The sequence below is a fragment of the Mandrillus leucophaeus genome, unplaced genomic scaffold (genome assembly GCF_000951045.1).
Source record: "Mandrillus leucophaeus isolate KB7577 unplaced genomic scaffold, Mleu.le_1.0 Scaffold55, whole genome shotgun sequence".
NCBI classification, from domain to species: Eukaryota; Metazoa; Chordata; class Mammalia; order Primates; family Cercopithecidae; genus Mandrillus; species Mandrillus leucophaeus.
In genome coordinates, this window is record NW_012105919.1 from 1,685,431 (window position 1) to 1,698,640 (window position 13,210).

The 13,210-nt window shown below is 44.1% G+C and overlaps 1 long non-coding RNA gene across 1 annotated transcript; it reads left to right on the forward strand.

Annotated features, from left to right (window-relative positions):
* Window positions 1-1,428: 1,428 nt before the first annotated feature.
* Window positions 1,429-2,316, forward strand: LOC105552260. The gene is made up of 2 exons (XR_001007980.1): window positions 1,429-1,578; window positions 2,056-2,316. It is a non-coding gene; the product is annotated as an uncharacterized LOC105552260 (long non-coding RNA).
* The last annotated feature ends 10,894 nt before the right edge of the window (window positions 2,317-13,210 follow it).

Genomic DNA, 13,210 nt, shown 5'->3' on the forward strand with positions numbered 1-13,210 from the left:
GGAGGGGTCAGGTGTGTTTTTTTACTTCTCATGGAGGACAATATCTTCACGGGGAAGCCCCTAGGAGACTTTTCATACATTTCACTGGCCAGAACAAGGTAAGGCGCCCACATCTAGACCAAGTCTGACCTACCTGCTTAGAGATCCAAGGTTCTTTGGCCTAATCCTGAACATAACCAGAGTTCTATTAGCAAGAAAAAAGACAGCAAATGGACTTGGGGTAGGCAATGAATAATGTCTGCTCCACCCAAACCCCCAATAACTGAAGTAAGATTTCCCCAGTATATATGGTAGAGCACACAATATCCTGCAACAAAACGGTTCTACAGGCCAGGCGCAGTGGCTCACGTCCATAATCCCAGCACTTTGGGAGGCAGAAGTGGGCGAATCATTTGAGGTCAGGAGTTCGAAACCAGCCTGGCCAACATGGTGAAACTCCGTCTCTACTAAAAATACAAAAATCAGCTGGGCGTGGTGGCGCACGCCTGTCATCCCAGCTTCTTGGGAGGCTGAGGCAGAAGCTCTTGAACCTGGGGGGCGGAGGTTGCAGTGAACTGAGATCACACCACTGCACTCCAGCCTGGGTGACAGAGTGAGTCTCTAAGGACAAAAAAAAGTTTCCATAGCCAAAGAGTGAGTCTAGTTCAATAGGTTCCCCAGTTGCAGATCTTCTCAGAGCCTTTAAACAGTAATGACGACTGCTTATTGACTATTTGCCAGGTACTGCGTCCATAGCTACATCTCTATGATCTCATTAAATTCTTATCATAACTCTAAGGGACAGAGGAAGTAGAAACTAAGGAAGGGGGCAGAGCCAGGATTTGAACCCAGGACTCTGATTCTAGACTCCTGTGCTGTCCTTTTACAACAGAGCAAACATCTACTAAAAGGGACAAGTTATTCTTCTCTAGGGAGATATTGAATTAAGATCAAAAGCCTGGAAACTTCCAGCTTCTCTCTTACTATTCCTTTCTCCCCGTAGACTGCCCCTGGCTTCTGGGAGAGGAATTCAGATTAAATCTCATGTCTTCAGTGTGGATTCCCAAAATTGAAGTCTGCTCTTTAAAATATTTTTTTTGTGACACCTTGTTTTTCTCTTTCAGGGCACTTACCTTAGTTTTTAGTTAGATATTTTCGTTTATTCGTGTGTTAGGGACTTGTCTCTTTTACTGTAATATCGGCTCCATAAAGGCTGAGGCTTTTGTCTGTCTTTTCCCCTGCTGTAGCCCCAGTACCCAGAACCGTGCCTGGCACACAGTAAATTCACAGTAAAAATGATGAGTCAATGAACAATCTTGACTCAGCTGATTGATAGGGTTTGGCTCTGTGTCCCCACCCACATTTCATCTTCAATTGTATTCCCCACTTGTCGGGGGAAGGGCCTGGTGGGAGGTGATTGTATCATGGGGGCGGACCTCCTCCTCCCCCTTGCTATTCTCCTGATAGAGCTCTCCTCGCTTCTCTCTCTGTCTCTCCTGCTGCCAAGTGAAGAAGGTGCTTGTTTCCCCTTTGCCTCCCACTGTGACGGTAAGTTTCCTGAGGCCTCCCAGTCATACTGCTGGTTAAGCCTGCAGAACTGCGAGTCCATAAAACCTCTTTTCTTCATCAATTACCCAGTCCCAGGTAGTTCTTTGTAGCAGTGTGAGAAGGGACTAATACATTTCCTCTTTCTGAAACTGCATATGCACATTTGTTGAAAAGTCTGGGTAAAAACTTGGTTTGAAATTCTGGTTTTGTGGGGTGGGTTTGATAAAAGGATACATGTTCACCACAAAACCTGCGAGCAAACCTAGGAAAACCAGAAATTCCAAAAAGAGATCCCTGGGAATTGGCCTTGAAGGGCACCTGACTTCCATCAAGGTCAGTCTTGGCCTCAACAGGAGAAACCCATCCATTGCGAGATGTGGACTCTGCTTGAATCCAGGTCCTACAGCTGAGAGAATGGGCTGCATTTTTTTCTCGGCTCCTCTTCCTTTCTGAAAAGGCCTACCTCAGACCCATCTGGCTGCCTCACCCCCAATGACCTTTCCACCCTGTTCCTTTCCAAATTTCCAGGTGTTTGAAATGTTATCTGGCCCAAGCGCTGAGCGTCCGTGCTGCATTTCTCCAAACTGCCCAGCAGGGGACGGTGCTACCTTAGGGCTCCGCACAGCCACGGCTTCCCGCTGGCGAACCAAGGGCGCGGAATCCGGAGAGGGCGAGGGACGTCTTTCCTCCCACCTGTCCCCTCCAGCCCTGCCAGACCCGTCTCATCCGTGCTGCTGCTTCTGAAAATCAGAAGGGTGAGGATGAAATAAAGTCTTCATAAAGGAAAACGAGTTGCTCGTTTAGATTTCATTCATTCATTACTCAAATATTTACTGAGCTCCTACGGTGTGCCAAGCCCTGTTCTATGCCCTGGGAGTCAACAGGGAACAAAATAGACACAAATTCCAATTCCTGCCTTCCTGGAGCAGTCCTTCCTGCTGGGGGCCGGTGGGCAGGAGGTCCTAGATGACAAACGTAATAAATAAGCAAACGACCTAGGAGGTTAGAATTTGATACGTTCTATGGAGTAAAATAGGAAAATAGAACAGGGTAAGACGGAAGAGAGACAGAGACAAAAAGGAAGAAAGAGAGAGATACACACGATTTTTTTTTTTTTTTTTTTTGAGATGGAGTCTCACTCTGTGGCCAGGCTGGAGTGCAGTGGTGCGATCTCGGCTCACTGCAACCTCTGCCTCCCAGGTTCAAGTGATTCTCCTGCCTCAGCCTCCAGAGTAGCTGGGACTATAGGTGCGCGCCGCCACACCCAGCTAATTTTTGTATTTTTAGTAGAGACGGGGTTTCACTATGTTGACCAGGATGGTCTCGGTCTCTTGACTTTGTGATCCGCCCGCCTTGGCCTCCCAAAGTGCTGGGATTAGAGGTGTGAGCCACGGTACTCGGCCGATTTTTTTCTTTTTTTTTTTAAATATACCTTATTGAGACAGGGTCTGTCTCTGACACCCAGACTGGAGTACAGTGGCACCATCATAGCTCACTGCTGCCTGGAACTCCTGGGCTCAAGCCATCCTCTCACCTTAGCCTTTGAGTAGCTAGGGTCACAGATGTGTGCCACCATGCCCAGCTATTTAAAAATATATATTTTTTATAATGGATAATGTCTCATTTTGTTGCCCAGGCTGGTCTTGAACTCCCAGCTTCAAGTCATCCTCCCGCCTTGGCCTTTCAAAGTGCTGGATTACAGGCATGAGCCACTGTGCACAGTCAAGACACAATTTTAAATCAAGTGGTCAGGAAGCCTCCTGGAGAAAATGACATTTGAACAAAGATGTGAAGAAAGTGGAGAATATTTGGGGAAAAGCATTTCAGGCAGAGGAAACTGCCAGGGCAGAGGCCCCAAGGTGAGACTGTGCTAGCATGTTATTTAGTTTTTAGTCTTAAAAAGTGCAAAGTAATATCCATTTACTGTGGGAAAATTAGACATTAAAATATCACTTCCTATCCCTCTACCCAGAAATAACTGGTACCATGGTGGGGTATATTTTTGTCGTCTGTTTTTAGGCATACACACGTATATGTCTGTGTGTATATTATATGGTTTTTTTTGTTTTTTTTTTTTTTACAAAATCGGGGTCCTACCATACATACAGTTTCATAACCACTTATTTGCCTAATAATATAACAAGGCAATCATTCCATGTCAATAAATATTGATCCACATCATTATGGAAATGGTTGTAGAATGTTCCATCTCACAGATGTTCAGATTTTATTCAACCATTCCCCCACTAAAGGGCATTTAGGTGATTTTCCCAACTATAAATGGCGATGCAGCCACCATTCGTGTAGAATTTCTATACTGTCTGAGTATCCAATTATTTCCTTAGGATGCACTTCTAGAGTGGGAATGTTGCAGCAAAGGTTGTGCACTCTAACAGTCTGTGAGGCCTGCGTCTTTCTCAAGAGGGTTTGGGAGGGCTTCAGGGGCACCCCATGGAAGCCTGAGAACATTCCCTTTGGTAGGAAATCACCTTTTCTGAAGAGAAATGAGTACGCTACCACATTGCCAGGGCTTGCCTCTGGAGGGCTGGTCATTTGGGTAATTTTGATTTTCTTCTTTATTCATTTCTATATTAAATTTTCTATACTGGACATGCATTGCTTTTTGTATTAATTTTTCTAACAAAAGCAATTTTCCTTGTTATAAAAACCCAGCACAAGAGAAGTACGTTCAGTAGACAGAAAAGGCCCACATCTCCCTGGAAGTTGCCAGGGTTCATTCTATGTGTTCACCTGCTAGACCTGGCTCAGCTCCTGCACAAGTTTTGTGATGGGAATTTCCCCTCAGTAGGAAGAGAATACTGTCATAAAATAAAAAATTTAAATAAATTAGTATCATGTTACACATTAAAAAAACCTTCAAAAGGGCTCATTTAAAACATGATTTCTATTCCTTGCTTTCTTCTTTTATACTTCTTTAATACTTTTTTTTAAAAAAAGTATTAATTTTTGATTCTTTTAGAGACAGAGGGTCTTGCCACTTTGCTCAGGCTGGTCTCAAACACTTGGGCTCAAGCGATCCCCCAGCCCTGGCCTCCCAAAGTGTTGGGATTACAGGCGAGACCCACTGCACCTGAACCTTGCTTTCTTCTCTTAAGAAGACAGTCATCCCTTGGCATAGGCAGAAGATTGGCTCCGGGACCCCTTTGGATACCAACATCCTTGCATACTCAAGTCCCACAGTCAGCTTGAAAAAAATCCGTGTGTAAGTAGATCTGCATAGTTCAAACCTGTGTTGTTCAGGTGTCAACTCCCTCTTAGAAATTGTTCCCTATAGGGGCACGCGGGCTGCCTTGCTTCTGTTTTTTTTTTGTTGTTGTTGTTGTTTGTTTGTTTGGGTTTTTTTTTTTTGAGACAGGGTCTTGCTCCGTCACTTAGGCTTGAGTGCAGTGCTATGATCATAGCTCACCGCAGACTCGACCTCCTGGGCTCAAGCGATCCACCTGCCTCAGCCTCTGGAGTAGCTGGGACCACAGGCATGTGCTACCATGGCTAATTTTTTATTTTGATTTTTTACTGTTAGAGACAGGGTCTCACTATGTTGCTCAGGCTGGTCTTGAACTACTGGCCTCAAGTGATCCGCCCACCTTGGCCTCCCAAAGTGCTGGGATCACAGGCATGAGCCATCATGCCCAACCTGCCTTGTACTTTTTAACTGATGCAGCAATTTTCATTATGTAAAGGTTGCGTGAGTTATTTATTCGATCCCCTGTGAATGGATAGCTGGGTTATTTTGCCATTAAAACAATGATACATGGAACATCTCCATGCTCTAGTGTATAATGAGAGCAGGACCGGGCTGAGCAGGGCTGAGAGGGCCCATGGCCTCCATCAGGCTCACCTTTCAGCTGCATGACTACAGTAGCTCAGCTAGCCTCTCAGAGTCTCAGTTTCCACATCTGCCAAATGGGTACAATCACAGTTCCCACTTCACGGTATTGTGAAGATTAAGTGGCCAATGTTTATAAGTGTGTGGCACAGGACTTGGCACATCATACATTCTCAGGAAATTGTAACTAATGTTTCTGGTGGGTATTTCTATCATTATTTCATTTCCATGAGTGGCTAGCTTGAGAGAAGTCCAACTGTACCCATTTTACAGATAAAGAAGTTGAAGAAAAAGGCTACACACAAGCCAGGTCACCTAACCCATAACCCATGCATGGCAAAGAACTTTCCCGGGGCTGCACCATGTTCCTCAGCCCACTAGCATCTCCCTTGGTGTCATTCTTTGCCTTGATGAAAGACCCCAGAGGATCAGGATGGGAACTGAGACCTTGGGCCCATCCCTGACTGCTCTGAGCCACTCACTACCTCACCTTCAGAGAAGGGCTTCAGACGAGTTGGCCTCTGCCCTCTCAGCCTGAGATCTCACCATGATGGACCCAAAACATCGGCCTCCCCTAGAGTGTCAATGTCACATCCTTGCTTGGAAACTCCCAGCTCTCCTGGGGGCTGGAGCGGGAGAGCAATGGGGCGGGCCCCTCCGCCAGCCTCTGTTGCTTGGCTCTGCGGGTGCACAAATGACCTCATTGCCAGGAAAGCTGAGATGTGAGCCCCTGGCACCTGCAGGATAGCATCTGTCACTGCCTTGAGCTGAGCTCCTAGCAGATCTCAACACAGAAGGGATGCACAGGGTTGGTTCCTGGGGAGGTGGAGGTGGGAAAGACAGGCAGGGAATTTTTCTTATTAAAAATAGCTGCCTTTCTTTGAGCATTTCCCATGTGCCAGGCGCTCAGTTAAGCCTTGGTGTAAATTATGCCATTTAGACCTTGGGCCAACCTTGAGAGATAAGCACCATTATTACCACCCTTGTTTCACAGATGAGTGCGCTGAGGCTCAGTGAGTTGCTGGGACTTGCTCATGGTGATGGGGGTGGTGGCCGTGGAATGTGCCACTCTCCCTTCAAGAGATCACCTCTTTCCTCAAGGTGTTGGTGACAGCCCCCAGTGTCACATCTTCAGATGGACATGGTGTCCATTGACTGCTCTCAGCCAATGACTGGGCATGGCTAGGGTGGGAGAGCTGAGTCACGCCTGCCCAAGACGGGGACAGGCAACCCTTGCTCTGGGCTCCCCATCAGCCTGGGGACTTTCTCAGAGCTGCACTGAAGTCTGAGGTTCCTCCTCCCGTCTTTCATCTTTATCATTCCCCTCTCCCTTCCCAGGTGTCAGACCAGCATCAGGATCTGAAGGCACTCCCTTCCCCCTCCTAGTCTCTCCTTTTCCTTTCTTTCCTTCTCTTTCTTTCTTTCCTTCTCTTTCTTTCTTCCTTTTTTTCTTTCTTTCTTTCTTTCTTTCTTTCTTTCTTTCTTTCTTTCTTTCTTTCTTTCTTTCTTTCTTTCTTTTTCTTTCTTTCTTTTCTTTCTTTCTTTCTTGATGGTCTTACTCTGTCACCCAGGCTGGAGTTCAGTGGTGTGATCATAGCTTCCTGCAGCCTCGACTTCCTGAGCTCAAGTGATCCTCCCATCTCAGCCTCCTAAGTAGCTGGGACTATAGGCGTGTGCTACTATGCCTGGCTAATTTTAAAATTATTATTATTATTATTATTATTTTGTAGAGATGGGGTTTTGCCATATTGTCCAGGCTGGTCTTGAACTCCTGGGCTCAAGCAATCTGCCTGTTTTGTCCTCTTAAAGTGCTGGGATTACAGGTGTGAGTCACTGTGCCTGGCCCTTTCATTTTTAAATTTTTTTTAAAAGATGGGGTCTCACTATGTTGTCCAGGCTGGTCTTGAACTCCTGAGTTCAAGCATCCTCCCACCTTGGTCCCCCAAAGCATTGGAATTACAGGCGTGAGCCACCATGCCTGGCTTCCCCTCCCCTTTATCCTTCATAGTATCTTCCCCAATAAATCTCTTGCAAGTTCACTTCCATCTTGGTGTCTACTTCCCAGAGGGCTGAACTGGAACTCTGAGGGAACTAGAATTTGAATTCAAATCTTTCTGAGACCATGGTCTGCACTCTTCAGCACTGTGCTATTTGTTAAGCTTAAAGCAAAGGCCTAGGTTTGAGGACTCTCCAGAGAACCAAGAAATGGCCTAGTTAACAACAACAACTATTAACAAGGCTGTTTGTCTTCTGCCCTGGCTGAATCATCTAATGTCATAGGAAGAGTCCTCAGATTAGTGTAAACTTAGGCAAGTCACTTGTCTTCTGGAAGCCTCAATTTCCCAGCTGTGAAATGAAGATGGCAATGGTACCTCCCTTAAGGGTCGTTACAAAGATTAAAGGAGCATAGAGAAGAATTGCAATAGAGAGAACAATAGTGCTGCCAGCAGTTGAAAGGGACTCACCCCCTATACATACACACACACACACACACACACACCCCCCCCACAGCCTCTACACTTAGGGCCAAGCCCAGGCATTGTGGACATGATGAGAACCCCAAGAGATCAGTTAGGATCATCTTTGCCTGTAAACCTCTGATAATCTGGCATAAACATAATTTATTTTACAAAATAAAGAGTTTGAGGTAGGCAGCTCAAAGCTATACAAAGCATCAAGGAAGCTACCAGAGACATCAGTTTCTTCTAATTTCCTGCTTCATTTTCTTAGGATATGGGACTTCCTCGTGGACACAAAATGGCTGCTACAGCTCCAGGCCACACATCCACCTTGCAGATAGAAAGAAGTCACTAGGAAAGGCAAGAAGAAAACTGTTCTCCCTTAAAAAGAACCTCCCCAGTTTCAGCTTTCTTTGTAGGGTAGTGGAGAGGCAGCATTCAGAGAACCCAGAATCAGACTCTGCTTAGAGAAGGTTGGCTTCTGGAGACATCTTTTGATCACTTCTACTCAATGTCACCATCTTAAGGCAGGAGGAAGCAACAGAAAGCAGGGAAGCAGGTGCCCCAGGAGGAGCCCAATGCCATGGAAAGATGGGAAAGGAGGTGGTGAATGAAATCCTGGATTGTTACGAACTTTATCTACTCCACCTGAGCAGACGATGGAGGATTTGAGCAGTGTCGGTGAATGCTCTGTGTGGACTGGGCTGGGACCAGACTGGGACTGGAACTCTCCAGGGAGGGCAACTTCAACCGAGACATCTTTAGGGTCTATCAAGTCCTCAGCAGATGTTTTGTGATGTGCCTTGAGATCCCCAAATGAGAAGGGCAGTGGGATTCTTCCCACTTCAGCCAGGACCACATCTGTGCTTTTCTGTAACTGTGGGGGGGGGGGTGGGGGTGGGGGAAGGTCTTCTAAAATTTTCTGATGGAATATATGCTCATAGCTCCAAAAAGGAAAATAAAAAGATGAGTGTAAGGAAGAAAAAAATTATCTGGAGTTCCACTACCCACAAATAAGCATGGTTAACATTTCTTCTAGACTTCTAATGTATTCAGACACATGCACTTTCCGCCCCCATACTGTACATATTGTCTCTTAATCTGCATCTTTTTCACTTAAAATATGTCATGCACACCTCGGCATGTCAATAAATATAGAAGAATGTCGTCCCTTTTAAAGTTTGCATAGTCCACGGTTGTGCCAGCATTTATTTACGAACCTCCTCTTACTGGGGGTTGTAGGTTGATTTAAACTTTTGTCTGATTATTAGCCATCCTCTATTGCTTGCCCTTGTATCTACTTTATCTGACTACTGTTTTATACTTAATTCCTAATAGTGCAATTGGGGGGTCATGGAACTTTTTTAAAAAAGATTTCATGCATAGAACAAAACTGCCTTCCAGAAAGATGCTAATTTACACGCTCAACAGCTATATATGATATTATCCCACACACCACTAAAACTGCTCACTAGAGAGATTGGATATATTTCCAAATTGGTTTTTAGCCATTTTTATTTCTCCTCCTCATCCTAATTCTTCTTATTTTGCATTGCATGTTTCTATCTTTGCCCATGTTTTTAAAAACTGGCAATATATAGCAGTTATTTTTGCAAATATTTTTCCAGTGTTCTATTTGTCTTTGAATTATCTTGTTTATTGTGGTAAAATATAGATACCATGAAATTTACCCTTTTAACCATTTTTAAGAGTCCAGTTCAGGCCGGGTGTGGTGGCTCACGCCTGTAATTCCAGCGCTTTGGGAGGCTGAGGTGGGGCGGATACTTGAGGTCAGGAGTTCGAGACCAGCCTGGCCAACATGGTGAAACGCTGTGTCTACTAAACACACACACACACACACACACACACACACACACAAAATAGCTGGGTGCAGTGGTACATGCCTGTAATCCCAGCTACTTGGAAGGCTGAGGCACGAGAATCTCTTGAACCTGGGAGTGGAGGTTGCAGTGATCCAAGATTGTGACACTGCACTCCAGCCTGGGCGACAGAGTGAGACTCAAAAAAAAAAAAAAAAAAAAAAGAAAAGAAAAGAAAAAGAGTCCAGTTCGTGGCATTAAGTACATTCACATTGTTGTGCAACCATCACCACCATCCATCTCCAAAACTTTCATCACCCAAATTTGAAACTGTGCACCCATTAAACAGTAACTCCCCATTCTCCCTCCCCCAGTGTCTGGTAGCCCTTATTCTACTTTCTGTCTCTGTAATTACTCCAGGAACCTCACATAAGTGAAATCATACAATATTCATCTTTTTTGCGTGTCTGGCTTATCTCACTTAGCATGATGTCTTCAAGTGTCATTCATGTTGTAGCCTATGTCAGAACTTCCTTCCTTTTAATGGCTGAATAATATTTCATTGTGTGGATAGACCACATTTTTGCTTAGCCATTCATCCATCAATGGACACTTGGATTGTTTCCATCTTTTGGCTATTGTGAATAGTACTGCTATGAACATAGGTATACAAGTATCTTTTTAAGTCGCTGCTCTCAATTCTTGTGTGTATATACCTGGAAATGGATATATTTAACTTTTAATGTTGTCTATGACTCTTTTTGGTGTGCAGAAGCTTTACATTTTAAAGTACTCATCTATCAATATTTTTCTTATTGCTTTGGCTCTGCTTTCATTTCTACACTATTTTTAGAGACCTCTAGGTAAATGTTCTATTTATTCATTACCGTGTAACAATGTACCCTATAACTTAATGGCTTGAAATAAATAATAATCACTTATTTTGCTCATGAATCAGCAATTTGGACAGGACTCAGTGGGGTCAGCTTGTCTCTGTTGCATGGGGCTTCAGCTGACACAGCTCAATGTGGGTCGGACGATCCACTTCCAAGATGGCTCACTCACATGGCATCTTGGTGCTAACCATTGGTTAGAAGCTCAGCCAGGGCATTAGACTGAGAACTCTGGTTCCTCTCCATCTGGGTCTCTTCAAAGGCTACTTGGGCTTCCTCACAGCATGGTGGCTGGGTTTCAAGATTGAGCATCTCAATAAATCAAGGCAGAAGTATACGGTATTTCTGTGACCTAGCCTCAGAAGTCACATGGTATCACTTTTACTATACTCCACCAGTCAAGAAAGTCAAGTTCAAGTGGGGAGGGAACATAGATTCCACCTCTTCATGGAGGAGTTGCAAAGTTCTAGAAGGGCATGTGGGTCAGGAAATATTACTGCAGGTATTTTTGGAAAATATAATGTGCCAAGCTCAATTTCTGGCCACAACAATTCATATCCCTTTCACATGTAAAATACACTCCTCTGAGACTTCCCAGGTGTTTCATCCCATTACAGGATCAGACTCAGTATCAAGGTCCAGGATTTTATTATCTAAATCAGGTCCAGGCCCACATAATGCTCCTCAGATATGATACTTTGGGGACAGCTCTTTGAGTACCTTTCTTTTTGACCTGAACACCTATAAAGTAAAGAGCAAGTTAACTGCTTCCTACACACTCAACATGCAATCAGCGGTCAGGCACAAGATAACTCTTATAGGCACTCACATTTAAAGAGGTAGAAAATAGGAGGTAAATCACTGGTCCATAGCAATTCTAAAATCCAGCTGGGCAAATGTTGCTAAATGTTGCCATTTCCTTGACTGGGACTCAGGATTGTTCCCTAGATATGATTCTGAGTCACTGTTACTTTCTATAAAATAGAGCCATGCTTGCAGCTGATGGTTTTTCTTGGCTTGCTTCCTACCTACAGAAGTTTGGAAACCCAAAGACCTCATTTTATTTTCTATTCTCTCTGTTTCTTTTAGTTCAGGCAGGCACAGCTTCCACCAGAACAATTCTATTAAAAACATTGTGTGTTTCTTAAGAATCTTATCGAGATTCATGCCATTAAAGAAAAGTCAAAATCACAAATCTCTTTGCGATAAGCTCTTTTCTACCATGCGTTCCCACTGAGATCAATGCCTTAAAGATCTTAAACAGGCTTGTCATATAACGGAAAGTGCCTGTGAGGCATGGCCTTTAGATCCTTAGAGAAGTTTTCTCTACTGGAAAGGTTCTATGAGGTACTGCCATAAATCTTTCTTGTGTCTTAAAAGAACCTACAGTCCCACCTGGATTCGATATTTGGTCTGAGGCCCTTCCTTTTTTTTTTTTTTTTTTTTTTACGGAATTTTGCTCTTGTCACCCAGGTTGGAGTTGGAATGGCACGATCTCAGCGCACTGCAACCTCCACCTCCCAACCTCCCGAGCAGCTGGGATTACAGGTGCACACCACCATGTCCAACTAATTTTTTGTATTTTTAGTAGAAATGGGGTTTCACTATGTTGGCCAGGCAGGTCTCAAACTCCTGACCTCAGGTGATCCACTTGCCTCGGCCTCCCAAAATGCTGGGATTATAGGTGTGAACCACTGCGCCCAGACATTTCCTTCTTTTTCTTTGCTATGTCTCTCACCTCTCCACTTTCTAAGTCAAAGTTACTGAAGTAAAATTTATATAGAGAAAAATTTGCCCTTTCAAGGGGTATAGTTCTGTAAGTTCAACAAATGCATACAATTATGTAACTACCACTACAATCACCCCAAAATTTCCCTTGTATGCCTTTGTAGTCATTTCTATCACCCACCCAGCCCATGGCAGTTCCTCATTTATTTTCTGTCCCTGCATTTCTGCCCTTTTCAGAATGCCATATACAGGGAATAATGCAGTATGTGAGCAGAATCCCATTGCATGGGTATTCCATAATTTGTTTATCCACATTGGTGGATATTTGTCTATTACAAATAAAGCTGCTATGGACATTGATGCTTACAAGTCTTTGTGTGGATATATGTTTTTGTATTTGTTTGCTATGGGTGCTGTAACAAATCACCACAAACGTAGAGGCTTCAAACAATACAAATTTATTATTTTATAGTTCTAGGGGTCAGAATTTTAAAATGAGTTTTACTGGGATAAGATCAAAGTGTTAGCACAGCTGCATTCCTTCTGGAGGCTCTAGGTGGAATCTGTTCCCTTGTCTTTTCCAGCTACTAGAGGCCACCTGAATTTATGGCTTGTGTCTCCTTCCTCCATCTTCAAAGGCAGCAATGACCTGTCAAGTCTTGTCACATGATGTCACTCTCACACTCACTCTTCTGCCTCCCTCTTTCACTTATAGAGACCCTTGTGATGACATCAGGCCCACCTGGATAATCTAGAACAATCTCTCCATCTCAATATCCTTAATCTAATCACATCTAAAAAGTCTCCTTTGTCATGTAATTTAACATGTTTACGGGTTCCAGGGATTAGGGCATGGACATCTTCAGGGGCCATTATTTTGCCTATCACAGCTTTCTTTTCTCTTGGGTAAATACCTAGGAGCAGAATGGCTTGATC